The sequence below is a fragment of the Rhipicephalus sanguineus genome, chromosome 8 (assembly GCF_013339695.2).
Source record: "Rhipicephalus sanguineus isolate Rsan-2018 chromosome 8, BIME_Rsan_1.4, whole genome shotgun sequence".
Classification (NCBI taxonomy): domain Eukaryota; kingdom Metazoa; phylum Arthropoda; class Arachnida; order Ixodida; family Ixodidae; genus Rhipicephalus; species Rhipicephalus sanguineus.
Genome location: NC_051183.1, coordinates 60,435,569 through 60,450,325, shown reverse-complemented (window position 1 = coordinate 60,450,325; position 14,757 = coordinate 60,435,569). Strand labels below are relative to the sequence as shown.

The 14,757-nt window shown below is 44.7% G+C and overlaps 1 long non-coding RNA gene across 2 annotated transcripts in view; it reads left to right on the top strand.

Moving 5' to 3' along the window:
- LOC125759666 (uncharacterized) overlaps nt 1-14,421 on the top strand; it is a 49,178-nt gene extending 34,757 nt beyond the window's left edge. For both annotated transcript variants that reach the window (XR_007417286.1, XR_007417287.1), the window contains exons 3-4: nt 2,491-2,569; nt 14,260-14,421. This is a non-coding gene — a long non-coding RNA (uncharacterized LOC125759666). The remainder of the gene's footprint in view (nt 1-2,490; nt 2,570-14,259) is intronic.
- Nucleotides 14,422-14,757: the final 336 nt, after the last annotated feature.

The following is a 14,757-nucleotide window of genomic DNA, read 5'->3' as shown; positions in this document are numbered from 1 at the left end:
TCAAGCTTTCAAATTTAACCTTCGCCTTTAGGTGCGCTAGCAACTTCGTGCTCTTCAGTATCCTCTTGACTAAGTTAACTGTTGTTCAGAAATGATATCGCAGAAATACTTCAGAATTTTAAGGCGACCTCTGCGCCATTCTTTTAAACGCCATATCTACGCTAGTTTTCAAAAGAAAGTCTGCTAAAGCAACTTCATTCATGAATGCAATTTATTTTCCTGCAGTACACGAAATAAGGATGGCGCCAAACGTAACCAGATTCAAATCAAAACAGGAAATGTGTTGTGACAGCGGATTTCCAACGGTGGCAGAACGGTTAAGTAAGCACTTTGAAAAAATTGCGCATGATCATAAGTCCCGTAAAACTCTCCTGAACTATAGAGCATTCGTATTTAAAAAAAAACAAAAAAAACGCATGATTATTTTTCACCACATCGCGGGCTTCAGCGACACGTTATTGTCATTGTAATATGTTTTATACCTACGCTTGAAGCACATTTCAGCAGTCGGCTAGGGCATCGCCGTAAGGGTTCGTGTGAAGTTCATATCGACATCGCCCCGCGTCATTTGGTCAGTATCTAGGCAATTGATACAATTAGAGGGGAGCGTAATGATCGCGGTTCAAGCGTTGAGTGAGTCTTTCGTCGCGTGAAAGCCCCACAGCGTGTCCAGGGGTGAGGGGGGTAGCGTGGCTCCTACAGGAACTGCGTACTTTGGTATGTCATGCGCAATCGCTCGCGTCCGATTTGCTTAGGGATTGACAGAAGACTCATGGTTTCGTCCGCGCTGTGGTCTCAGTGATCAGCTTGAGGGGAAGCGATAGACAGCAGGAACGTGGGGTTGGTCGCTGCAGCGGCCACGCTTGCTTGCTCCGAAGTTTTATTGAGTTATTTCAGGTCGGATGCTAAGGTGCTTAGCTACTCGCTTTATTTCGCATGACATTTAAGTTTCTTGCTGCGACATTCATTCAACTCTGCATTTTTCTGAACCAACTGTTTTCGCAGTAATACAATAATAAATGATAACGTCCGCAACGCTGTTTGCAAACGTCATGTGCCTGCGTGACAAGACGTGGATTTTGCTGACTTTTGCATGTAGAATATTTTTTGCAGCGCCAAAATAATTCACACTCCTAGGCTGATCCCATTGTTTTCAGCGATATTTTCATTTTGCTGTCGTTGATAGTGCACCCTCGAAAATAGGAATACACCTGCATGTCTCCCCAAACGCAGCGCCAAACCCCTCGACACGCTCAGCTACAACCGGCGACGTAAATACCCAAGTATTTACGTCGCCGGTTCTCCTAACAAACCAATTTCCTTGACAATGTCCTAACACGAACCAATTTCCCCAGAGAGGTGATGAGCACTCGCGTCGCTGTATTCCTTCGAGCGAAAACAAAAGATAGATTGTTAAATTAGCCGTCCAAGCGTAATCAGAAGTGATCAAAAAGCAACAGCCTATAACACTTCTTACGGCACAAAAAATTTGAAGAGGCTATACTGGTCTCCGACCCGAAATCGAAAATAAGCTCACGGAACGCATGGCGCAGATAATCTCAGGAGTTGGAAGCTTAAGTGTTAAGAGAAACAGCAGCCATATACTATGTAGAGGGGAAGCGGAATATTTGTGACGATAGCCACAGGGAATGAAGTAGTAAGGAAAGGGGCAATTAATACGTATGCATTAGGTCACAGTCTTGTTCCTCCATCGATTTACCACTTAGGGGCAGCACGCTTGGCAAAATAATACTGGTGTCACGGTGTATTTTCGATTGTAGTACAGCACCGGTCAGAATCTAATTTTCGAGCGCAATCCCTAAATGTGGATAATGATCGAAGTTGCAGTGTGGGAGTTACATGCCGGGTTTACAATAATATGTCGCGGAATTCGCGAGAACAGCTTACGTCTTGTGTGAAAAGTTCATTCACGCTAACCAGTACGCTGGGAAGCCGGCCTCATTATGTCTTATGGTTGGCACTGCAACCATAAGAGATATGGTATTACACCGCGAATCCTATTCAACCCTTCAGAGCCAATCCGCATTATGCTGAAATAAAAAACAACCGAACAGACGCCCATAGGCGTGAATGTGGCACACTGTGGACCATAATTTATATCCAAGAGTGACCATTTACAAAAAAGGACCAAAGTAGTTCTGATAGGCTGTTCTCTGACCACATTACCGTTGGGAGATACCACATTAACTCATTTTTACAGTAAGAAAAGAAATATTCAGGCAGTATTACACCTATACGAGTGGACTAAATTAGCTTGAATATGCACCGCAGCCGACAACACACACCAGGCAACTGATAGTCGCAAGTGTGCCGAGGTTTAGAGAAGAGATCACCATGCATCCTGGTAATCCACGCGCACATGGCAAAATTGCAGGGCATTCAATATGAATTTGCTTTGCTCTTGGAAATTATAGATGTATCTGCGGCGGAAAACTGTAGATCTCATGCAAATACATATGCACTTTTCAGCTCTGATTGGCAACCTTCCAACAATGCAATTGTAGAAGCGGGAAGAGTCTTATATTCCACTCGCAATTGCTGGAGACATGTAAGTACAAAAGTGAATAGCTAATTACGCGAAATCTACATTTTTCTTTACATTACCCTTTCGATACAGTATGCGTAAACACTATGTGTATGTTTGATACCACCATTTACTATTCCTAAGGGCAGACTTTCGAAATAAAAAAAAAACCAGTCCCTTCTGCGAGAAACTATTCTAGTTCTATAGACAGAAGAGCAGAAGAGAACCACCAAGATACTAAACACCAAGAAGACGACACGTACATGCCTCAATAACTGCATAGGTTCAGTCTCGAAAGGGCAGCGGATATTACAAAGAGAAGGAGTTCGTTATTTGAACTCCAAAGAAAGCAACAAATGCAAGGTACCAGTACACATAAAAGTGGCGGATCAAACCGAATCGCAGAAACAAAGGGTGGGGGCCGTATAACTGACCTATCTTGTTGTAATTGTCTGCCGCCGTGGTATAGCGGTTACGGTCCTCGTCTGCTGACCCGAACGCCGCGGGTTCCATCTCGGCCGCGGCGGTCACATGTCGATGGAGCCTAAACGGTATAGGCCCGTCTACTGTGCAATGTCAGTGCACAAGATGGTCAAACTTTCTGCAGCGCTCCAATATGGCGCACCTCATAATCATATCGTAGTTTTGTGACGTAAAGCGCTAACAATTACTATTGTTATTCTGCCCTAGTTCATTTCTACCTTACGTTATGCATGCACGCATGGGTGGGAAGCAGCAACTTTCCCTGAACACCCAATCACACGGCCCTCCTGTTCACAGACATCCCCTTTTCTTTCTTGAAGAACGAACGCTATTGCCTGCTTTGGCACCATTCATCATCTACGGGCTGATCTCACTCGACAAGCGCGCAGAAGCGACAATTTTAGTTTGGCTAAGCTCTCTCGGAACTAAAATGTAGAATAACGGCTCCGCCTGTTTCCGGCTGGTTAGCTTTCTCATGCTTATCGCTTAGGGGCTATTAGCGATCAAGGCAGTTTGTAGCAAGACTGAACAAAAACGGATCAGCAGCAAAGCATACTTCGCAGAATGCTTTCGGAAGGTACAAAAACGGCTCGACGGCGTTATACCACCAAGCGAATCTTCATTTATACTCAAATATATTCACTTTTGACTGCAGCTACAAGCGCACCTTTCAAAGTGATTGACAGGCAGCCAAACTCTATTACGTTTGGAACGGAGCATTCCAAACGTAATAGAGATTTGCTGCCTTTCAATCACTTTGAAAGGTGCGCTTGTAGCTGCAGTCAAAAGTGAATATATGAAACTGTACGCTTCCATAGGCATATAAATCAGCTGTTTGAAACGTTTACGTCATTCTGACAGTCGCGAGTGCTGTATGGGGTGGTGCCGTCGCGCAAATGCCGGGCGATTTGAGCGCAGACGGAACAATATTGTGCAACAGCGAGCGACTAAATGCGAGGAAGACACAGTATTCTAGTAATTTATTCTCTTATGTTACATCTAATCCTGTATAAACTGTCATTTTACGATGACGTTATTTCGTGGTTTCTGTCGCACCATGTGACACACAAGCACTGTGATTTACAAAAACGAGGTGTTGCCGAGCATGGCCAGCCAATCAGAAATGCAGAACACGCTATAGTGTTGCATTATTCTGCGCAAGTCTTCGAACGCACGAAATATATTAGGAGTTTCCCAGTAGGCTTTTATAAAGGCCACCTGAAGGCTTACGAGCCATGATAAGTTCGTTCTTAAATTTAAACTGACTGCATGACAACACATGCACTCAATGTGACGACGCAAAACGAATTTTATTTAACTGAACGCTGTAACCGTGCAGTATTGTAAGTCACCGAATGATGAAACAAGTGTTCGGTCAACGGCCTATCGTTATCGTTTAGTCAAGTATTCACGCATTGCTCCGGTTATCTGGCGTAATATTTTAATGGGATTTATATGGTGGTGGGGGGGGGGGGGGGGTTGAAGTGTCCCATCACATGAACACCTTGTACTCCTTCCTGTTTTGAGTGACTTTTCTAGTACACCCAATTTATCTGCAATTTGTGTGTCCATCCGTCGGGCCATCACCTTGAGTTTGCTTTTGATACGAAAAAAAAAGACGCAAGGGCTGCTATTTAAATGACAAAAGAAATGCGTTAACAATTGACCATTTAATAAATTCGAGGCATTCCTAGCGAACCTTTAGCAATTTGAGCGTTTCTATCTATCTATCTATCTATCTATCTATCTATCTATCTATCTATCTATCTATCTATCTATCTATCTATCTATCTATCTATCTATCTATCTATCTATCTATCTATCTATCTATCTATCTATCTATCTATCTATCTATCTATCTATCTATCTATCTGTCTATCTATCTATCTATCTATCTATCTATCTATCTATCTATCTATCTATCTATCTATCTATCTATCTATCTATCTATCTATCTATCTATCTATCTATCTATCTATCTATCTATCTATCTATCTATCTATCTATCTATCTATCTATCTATCTATCTATCTATCTATCTATCTATCTATCTATCTATCTAACCGCCTGCTCATGATCGCCTCCTTAACTTGGTGTAGACCAAAACTGGCGTGGGAGGGTAAGATGATTTGACGAATATGACTGTCGGGTCATGACATGAATGACGTGAAAATCCCGTCGCGTACGTCATCAAACCCTTTCTTCCAGACACGTGTGGCACATACCCGTTTACCACGGGCCGCGGTGTACGGGTATGCGCCACAGGTGATCGACAGTTTATATCTACTCAGGAACGGCGAGAGAAGACATCGGTAATTTAAATGCGAGAGCTTTAAGAAAAACCGACATCGGTAGCGTTGACCTGACGAATGGAAAGAATAAATATTAGGAACTCAGCAGTAATCGAACCCAAACTTGTTTGGAAAAACAGCCTATGCAAGCGTAATGTCGGTGCAGCGTCAATTGTGGTTTTGGTGCAGGCTATATAATTTTACAAGGAAACAATAAATACTAGATATGTGTTCGTACGATGCAGGCGTCATATCAGATTAACGTCTGTGGTGCAAGTGTTGGCTCTGCTTTTGTAGCAGTCTAATAAACATTGCATTTCTATCCCTATGATTCAGCAAACTATATTGAAGCATTGCTTGACCCCGGAGAGAGAGGGAGAAACGAGGAGGAAAGGCAGGGAGGTTAACCAAGCTTTGGCTCGGTTGACTACCCTACACGTGGGGTGGGGAACGGGGGAATAAGAGATAGGATAGACAAGAAGGAAGAAGAGTAAGAAAGAGCAGAGTGAACATTTAGTTGAAACGCACACAACACGAACCCCGGAGTAATACTTTAACTAAATTTAGACATGATATTCGCATGATTGCGCCATAAAGTGTTCTCAGTTTCGATAATACTGACGTATGTACTGTAATGTGAGGGCTGACGTTACGTCGCACCACAAGCTACCCTTTAAACGCCAGTGTTGTCGATGTGCCTGGTAGACTAGCGATGTGCACACAGCTGCTACACTAACAAAAACACGTCAATCCCCCTCGTAACGCTTGGCTCAATGCCATAGAATACAGCACAGAAGTGCTCGCTGACTGCTTCGCATGCAACCGATTCCCAGAACGTGTGGTTCTGTCGAACTTTTTTTCTTTTCACCTCTCATCGCACCATTTAGTCAATATTTATTGTTTGTTTTTCATCTACAACTATTCCTTGCTTTCCTCACGGATCACTTGGCTAAAAAAAGCAGAAGCCTATCCCGCTGTCACCTGTGCTACATTGTGTGACAATTATAAATAAAATCAGTTCAGAAAACAGAAATTTACAAGCCTTGTAGAATATCTGAAGAGCAGGTTGCACATCACTTTGCGACAAGGCGTTTACATTTGCACACATGACTTACTTTCGCCATTTATGTGCACTAGTACGAATGAAGAACACAGTGATGGGCAAATTAAACATTCTTGATGCCTAAACATGTGATATATTACTTCTACGAAAAATATTGTGCTACACACGATCGCGTCGGTGAAGTCAGTACCGTGTTTGACGAGAAGCACGTAGCGGGGCTTTTCGGAGGGAATTTCGAAATATTTTAGATATTTTTTGGAATGCTTGCCGTCAGCACATATCTAGTGCATGCAATTTGAGTGGGTAAAGCAGAAATATGGTATGACTAACCGTACTGCGATAGACTAAACCGTGTTATCGAGTTGTTTCGATGGCCAGCCACTGAAGATCCGGTCGTGCACCTTGGCATGAGATACTGTTTTTCTTGATCAGCTTCGACAGCTTGGCATAGAAGCACGCTTCCAGGGGCTGCAGTGCGTCCTCGTCTGCGGGGGCTGGCAGTCGACTCAGTGCACCGGCGTTGGAGTTGTTTTCGCCTCGACTGTGATGGATAAAACGGTTCTCAGCAGAAAAAAAAATCCACTGGTTTCTCGGTGATAGTAATTCCGGTACTCGCTTGTACGCGTTAAACAAACTTGAAAGAGGTTTGTATTCTGTTATTACCGTGACCTATCACCCGGCAAGGTACTAATGAAACATTTTGACCCCGATGACATCGGCTAAACACTCTGTCAATTTGAGCGTTGATATGCTCAATAGTGTCAAGAGCTTGTGAAGCATGAGCTAGAGGTCTTTGTCCCGTCAGGTGCCCTATGGGCCAGCACTGCCCCAACCCTTACTGGAGAGGCGTCACAGCATAGCTTCAAGGGACGCCTGAGGTCATAAGATTGAATTATGGCATCGGAGCTAAGTAGTTTGTTCAGCCTCTCGAATGCCCGTTGGTGCTCAGCGGTACACTGTTGTGTTATATTCACGGTTCAGGAACTGATAGAGAGGTTCCGCCACTTCAGTCGTGTCCTCAAGAAAACTGGTGTAGCTCAGTAGCCCCAAAACGGCTTGTAACTCCTTCTTGGTAGTGGGCACTGGCGTGTGCTGGATGACGTCAGTCTTGCTTCGGCTCGGGTGTGTCCCTGCGTCGTCGACCCCGTGACTCAAAAATCGAATGTTCGCCTTCTCGAGTTCGCACTTGTCCTAGTTGAATCTTAACTGTTCTCTTTACATACGCGGCAACAAAGACTCAAGTGTTTCTGTGTGCCCTTACGCGTCACGTCGGGAAATCTGGATATGAAGAACATAAGCTTTACTGCTAGGAATGCCGCCGACAACATGTGGATGACTCATTGCAACACAAGCGGCTCCACTGAAATTTGAGCTTCTGCAGCCCCTTTATTGTCCTAAATGTAAGTGCCCAGGCCGACACATTATCCAGAATAAGAAGTTGATAAGCTTAAGCTAGGTCGAGCTTAGCAAATATTGTGATTCACCCAAAGGTCGGCAATGCGTCCGCGGCAAAGGATACCCGCTGGTTTTAACTACCTTGTTTAACGCGATACGGTAGTCAGTGCAGAGATGTAACGTTTCATATTTTTTCTGGGCACTACCAGCGGAGTTGCCCAGTTAGGGTATTCGAGTGGTTCGCGGACTTTTTGTTCCACCAAGCCGTCCACTTCTGTGGACACGCCGTCTTTCGTCAGTGCCAGGGTGTCGGAACGAAATGTTTTTCGTTTCGGTTTTAGTTCGTTTCACCGCAAAAAGTTCCGTTTAGTTTCTGTTACGGAACGAAAAAAAAACGTTCCGTAACGGTTCGTAACGGTTTTTTTTCTATGTATAAAAAAAGAAGGTATGAAAAAGGTCAAGCAATCATTAAAAAAAAAAGATTGGATTTGTGATGTAGTTACTTGCTCTCCTCTTAAAGTGGGACAAGGGTAAAACACGTTCTTCAGAGGAGCGGAAGTAACTGTACCACGTATTCCTACCAACTAGCACAAACCAGTATTCATTTCAAAGCCATAGTATTTATTTTTTCACAAGAAAAATACGAATTTTTTTTAGTTGGCCTAATTCTTTGTGTCAAGGGAGTGAGCACGATCTCAGAAGCAGCACGTCATTGAGTGTACTCTCTGATGTACGAGACCGCGTTTCTGATAAAAAGATCGCCAGGTCTGTGTGAAACATGCAGCAAGTCACAGCAAAAGCTAGAAGAGCGGATTTTGTAGAGCTCGTTGTTATCTCTTGGGGCAACTAATATAAGTAAACATGCAACATACCCACTACGTCATAAATAGTCGCAATTTTTCTGAAGTAGCGAAGTTCTCACTATGCCATTTTTCTTCATTCTTCGGAGAATCGCGGTACCCGCTACACATCTGTAAGGCATTATCTGCACTTTGTGCTGTGGCGGATAATGAAGAATTATGGCTGAGCACTTTGCAGTGGGTGGAAAGGAGTGTTGCGGAATGGGCGCCTCCATTCGATTCCAATTCCATTCCGGGGAATTAGAACTTGCCGCTATTCCATTCCTTTCAATTCCCCGGAATGAAAAAAACTCAGCCCATTGGCACTCAGGGAATGGCCTGGCAGTCCAATTCCATTCCTGTAATTCCTCAACGTAGAAAAGGCATCTTGACAGTTTTATCGAGTTAAGAATGAACGCCCCATAAAGCTGATGTCATCAAATGCATTAAGAACTGCAAAAGTACGCAAAACACGTTGCCAAGGTCGAGGAATAGTGGCTTGGTGACATATATCGTGCAGTACAACCACCCTACTAATTCCCATAGGGGCAGTTTTCTCGCTACCGATAGTATTTGCGTGGTCAACATGTTTGAACGAATGGTGGTGTTTCAATATTGTTTAAGCTTAAATCTGTTAATGCTAAAATGACGACATAGCGTATTTTTATGCTCACAAAAGCGCCTTTGCATCGAATACGGAACACTGGGCCGCACTGCCCGTCAGCACTCACGCTTGTCAAGCGCGCCTCGCAAGCATGGATGGGGTGAGGAGACCTTTCTGTGTTCGCCTGTGCGCAGGTATGCAATGTCTTCCTTGTCGCAAAGGTTATTTACGTGTGTCAGGTACTAAACTACTCGTGAGATAAAGATGAGGCTGTGCATAGAGTATTCGCCACTTTCGGGTGGGGGTATCAATGGGAACCAACGCGCAGGTGTAATTTGTTTCTCCCTTCGTTATCTGCTGGGATAATGCATTTGTTTGTACACTAACTTATGCCTCCGTTTGTAGTAGGCGCGTTGCTTATAAATGTACCATGCTTGTAATCAGCTAAGCCATTTTAAAAATACTGCTTTAGTGTTAACTTGCGAGGCTCTGACTTACTAACGTTTGAGGCTTGAACAACAGCACGTAGACGAAAACGTCCTCTATTTTCGGAAAAAGACGTAATTCCATTCCCATTCCATTCTTCCGAGCGTTGTCCCCATTCCATTGCTGGGTCGCGAAAATGTTGAAGATTCCGGAGTCATTCCAATTCCGGAGTGGTAACTCCGCAACACTGGTGGGAAGCATTAAACCACACACTCGTTGCGCTATTAGCATTGTGTGATGACTGGTTGTTATTTTACTCTTCGGCCACCCCTATATTACATATGTTAACGCGATTCCTTGCCCGACATGACGCCTGTGTAGAGTATTTTTGCGATGGAGATATAAGCACCAGCGTGACACTGTGGTGTAAGACCCGACTGCCACGCAGATGGCGCGGATCCTAGAAATTTGTTTCTCATTTAATTTTTTCTTATACCACGCGATAGCGGTCACGTACACCGGCGGCTGCGGACAACTATGGAGCCAAAATCGGCTGTTGTGATCTCATAACAGCTTTCGCTGTAACAAACTTCAGCGCTGACAATGCCCTCTCCACTTTGGCCTGCTTGACAGGCGCGCAAAAGTCCACTTGCGTTAATATGAACATCTCTGGTGGCCACTGTTCTCGTTTTTCGCACAATTTCAACATATCTTTGCTTTGGATTTCCTGCCTGAGGTACGCGCTAATACTATACCCTGAGATATGCTCACATTGCATGAGCTCAGTCGTCCCGGATTGCGAAATTTTCTCGTGAACCGAAAAACGATTGACAAAATTTCGGTTTCACTCCGGAACGAAATAATAAATAACGTTTCGGTTACGTTTTCGTTCCGGTCAAAAATATCGTTTTTTCGTTTTTCGTTTTCGGTTTTCGTTCCGTTCCGACACTATGGACTCAGTGCTATTGCAGCTGCATAACTCTCGAACACCTATTTAGCGTCGGCTTTCAAGTCAATGCGAAGTGGCGGTCCATTAAAGCCAGGAAGGTCGCTTCGAAACACGTCAGAAAAACCTGAGGTCACATCTTCTACCTTCAGTTGCTGAATTCTATGCAACCGAGTGCCCAACGGCCTAAACTAGCTCCGCCGAAGCAAACTCTTGCCTCGCACTCTATTACCATGAAAGGCAGGTTTGCCTTCCGGTCCGTGAATTGCACTGCAACACTTGCGCAACCCCGCACAGCAAACCCTTCTTTTCACCAGGGTACGAGCGTTGAGCTCGATTCTCGAACGGCTAATATATTTTATTCCCCTCGAATAATGTAAACGTCGCTTTACTCACAACTGAGAACGACGCACCGAAATCGACCTCCATCTGTACATCCTGCCCTTGGATCTATACTTCTACGATGACTTTTGTCTTATTCACTTCACAGAGAGAAAATATTTTGCTTATTTCGTAGACGCCCTGCACTTACTTCCTTTCTACTTTTGCATATGTGGCGTCTTCTTTTGAAAAGTTCTAACTTCGTATTTTGAACGACATGCTTTTGATATGTGTACATTTTTTTGCATCTGAGACTTGTCATGTATTTAAAGCTTAATAAATGCCGAGCGCGATTGCAGTTGCAGGGGCAGCACCTGGAATCTTGCGCCACGGTATTTTCCTTCGTTCTAGTTGCCTGCATTAGACCCAGGATGTCATTTGCCTCATCTCCTTCCTCGTTGCGTATGTCTCGCTCCTGTTTTACCGTAGCTTCCACTGTAATGGCCATGTTGTATACCTGGAACGTAAAGTTGTTTTCTACAGGATGGCACTGCTGGACAGATTCGTTCTTGATGCCATATAAATACGATCTCAGGTTATGACGTCCAACATTAACTGCTTATCACCAAAAACGCAGTTTTCGGTTAACTTTTGCAGAGCAGTAACGTGGTGGGCCGCCAATTTTTGAGCTGCCTGGCCTTATTGTGATGACAATTATATGGACAGTCTCGAGCGGTTTGTGCCATGACCGTCATTTCTCGTACAAAGTCCGAATTGATGACCCCCCCCCCCCCCCCGCATCGTATGTTCTACCGCGGGTAACAGCGCTCGAGCGTTGGCGACGAACGCGGCTGAAGCTGAGATGAACCAAAGCGGCCCATCTCCGTCACTCGGAGGGCGCATGCGATAACATCACCGCACTCGGAAGCACTGCCGCCGAAGCAGAGGTGAAACGCCCAACCCGTTTTGAACCAGCATGAAAAGACGTGAGGTGGTGATTTAGCTGGGGCGGGGTTGTCGCTTGAGCAGAAACGTTGAACTTTGATTCTAAGGGCACGGTCGCGATCACTGGCACGCGCGCAATCTCGGCAGGCATCAGTGGGCGGCTGGTACCCCTCCATCTACGTGGTGCGCTCTCAACGCGAAAAAATTGTGTGGAAAAAGCATCTCTCCCTGGAATGGCCGTATTCTCTTTCACCAGCATTTTGTAGAGTTACGCGAGATTGGAATAAAAAGAGTTAGCTGCCAGCCTCACTTCGCGTAACACTACAATTTGTTGCTATCGCATTCATTGCTTCGCCCTTGCGGTTAAACTGATTTTTTTCTGTAGAACAAAAAACATAGCATGTAGCTCCGAAGGCTTCGGATGCAGGAGCTTCCGAACCGTCGTCTTGATTTCGTCGTAGCTTGCCATGGCTGGGCTTAAATGCTTCACCAGGGTTTGATGAACCCACACGCTACTTTGCCGCAACAAGTCAGCAGAACTTGTCTTTTCCGCTTGTACGTGTTATCTTGTTCACCACGTAGAAGATTTGGAATCACTCAACGCACTTATCCCAAGCCGCGTCCGTATCAAAAAGGATATTCGCCGATCTTGCAGAAATCAATCCCACATTCTTCGACGGCGGCCACGCCGGGGCGGTCCGCGTCGTCGCGAATATAGTAAATCAGTTGAACACTTGATTTGAAAATGAAGATATATTTATTCTTGCACAGTCCATTCATTGTATGGCAAACCCGTGATAAGGCGACTGATGCTTGCGTGGGTGATAAGCAGTAACATGTACAAGTAACGTCGGTAGATAACATTGAGAATATTGCTGATCGTGCTTCGCACAGAGATAGAAACGTAAAAATATGCCGTGAGTACTGTTTTCATGTATCGCAGACGCAAAAAAGACTACTTGAATATATCACAAACAACGTAAAAATTAAAACTCTGTAATTATTACACACTCGGTTGTGCTTCCAAGCACAACCTTCGCTTCTTTGTCTATTTTAGGAGCTTGCTCGCCAAGCTTCTTATGCTCGCGCCTTGTCTGTCGGCCACGTGTACACTAGTTCTCATTGGTCCCGCCAAAAGTTGATAGGTGCAGCTGCGCTCTCTCCGGTGTTTTCAAGAATGCTCACTAGATGGCGCGTAGCCGCTCAAGGCGGCGCACCGGCGCACACCACCCTCGGCGCGTGCGCTAGTTAGAGAGGGGACCTTGAGGGCGGCGCCTCTAATTTGCCGCTCGTGTTTGGCCCGCTTCCTTTCTCTTCGCCGACAGTGAACACTCATCGCTGCCGCTCCGCTGCACGAACACCCCAGCCAAGGCAGCAGCGCGGTGGGCTCGCAACGCAGCTGCAGCTCGGGCTCGCCACCAAGACCCTGCGGTGAGAGCCCGGGAGGCGGAAGCGAAGCGTCAAAAGCGGTCGCTACCTGAGGTTGGCGGTGCCGACGCGCGCTTCAAGTGAGAGTTCCTGGACCACACGTTCGGCCACAGCTGCACAACATTGTCACGTGTGTATATCATGGTAGAACAATGTGTACGGAGGATTCGCGTGTTACCCGATAATCTCCGAGCAAGCACCTCTAACATCATTCACTTCGTGGATATGGCGGTTATTTTTTTGTTCTGTCAGAGACAGCCATCTATGTAAAACCATAAACTTGAGCACAGACTCTTTGTCTTTGGACATAATTTGATTTTTGTGTACGTTTTATTCATGCGTTTCGAAATACAATGTAAACGAGGAAAATACATGCTCATATCAATGCTTACTGGAACCATTATATAGCTATTACGATTGACAGGAATATATTGATAGAAATAAGACCATGAGTGTACTGCAAGGTCAATGACTCGTATTTTTAATTCGAATACTGAACTAAATGAATGAGTATGTGTATTGCTTAGGTGGAGACATTGTCTGGGCAAGTTGGTGCGACATTTGTAAAATATAACAGCACGAAGGACGAGACGAAAGACACAAACCCCAATACGAGTGCTGCACTCATCTTGTGGTTCTTGTGCATTTCGTCCCGTCCTTCGTGCTGTTACATTTTGCAAATATTGCTTAGGTGTGCCTTCAGGGTGTATGTTATTATTTGCCACAACACCATTATTTGTTAGCTGCATGATTTTTTATCAATGACAAGCACTTCATTTTGCCGTATGAAAACGCGAACTCGCTGCGGAATAAATAAGCGGGCTGTATTTCTTGCACTTATATTTTTAAAGAGTTTTCATGCGCATTGCCTATGGTGTTGTGCACTTGATACACGTAGACAGATAACTTTTTTAATAATAATAAATAAGCTGTTTGTTTTCGACTGCACCGATTAAAGTTTTCTTGCTTTCAGGATTGTCTTCGCGGCGGCTGCCCTGGTGGTTGCAGATGTCCGGGGCCGGTTTCCTTGTTCCTTGGAAGAACAAGTTGCTACTGAAGTGGTCGTTGACTTTTCTCCAAAATCCAGTATAAGTTCTCTGCAATAAACCTTGTCAGCATTTTCCGTGCTTATAAATTTGGGACCCTCTTTACTTTTCTCCAAAATAAACTGTAGGGTCTCTGCAATAAATCTTGTAAGCATTTTTCGTGCTTATAAATGGACCCTCTTTATTGATGAGTACATAATATTCCACTGCGCTACGAAAGGTGCCAGGTAAAATGTCTCAAATCGGCACTCTGATATTTCACTTTGTTGAAAGGGTATGGTGGATAAATAAACCCAAAAAGCGATTTTTATTTATTTCTAAAAAAACAATACAATCTGCGGGGCGAAAGCCTGCAGTGACGAGAGCGCAGGAGTGCTCAAAACTCAAGACAGATGTTCTTAGTATGCTGGCCTAAAATGCCACCC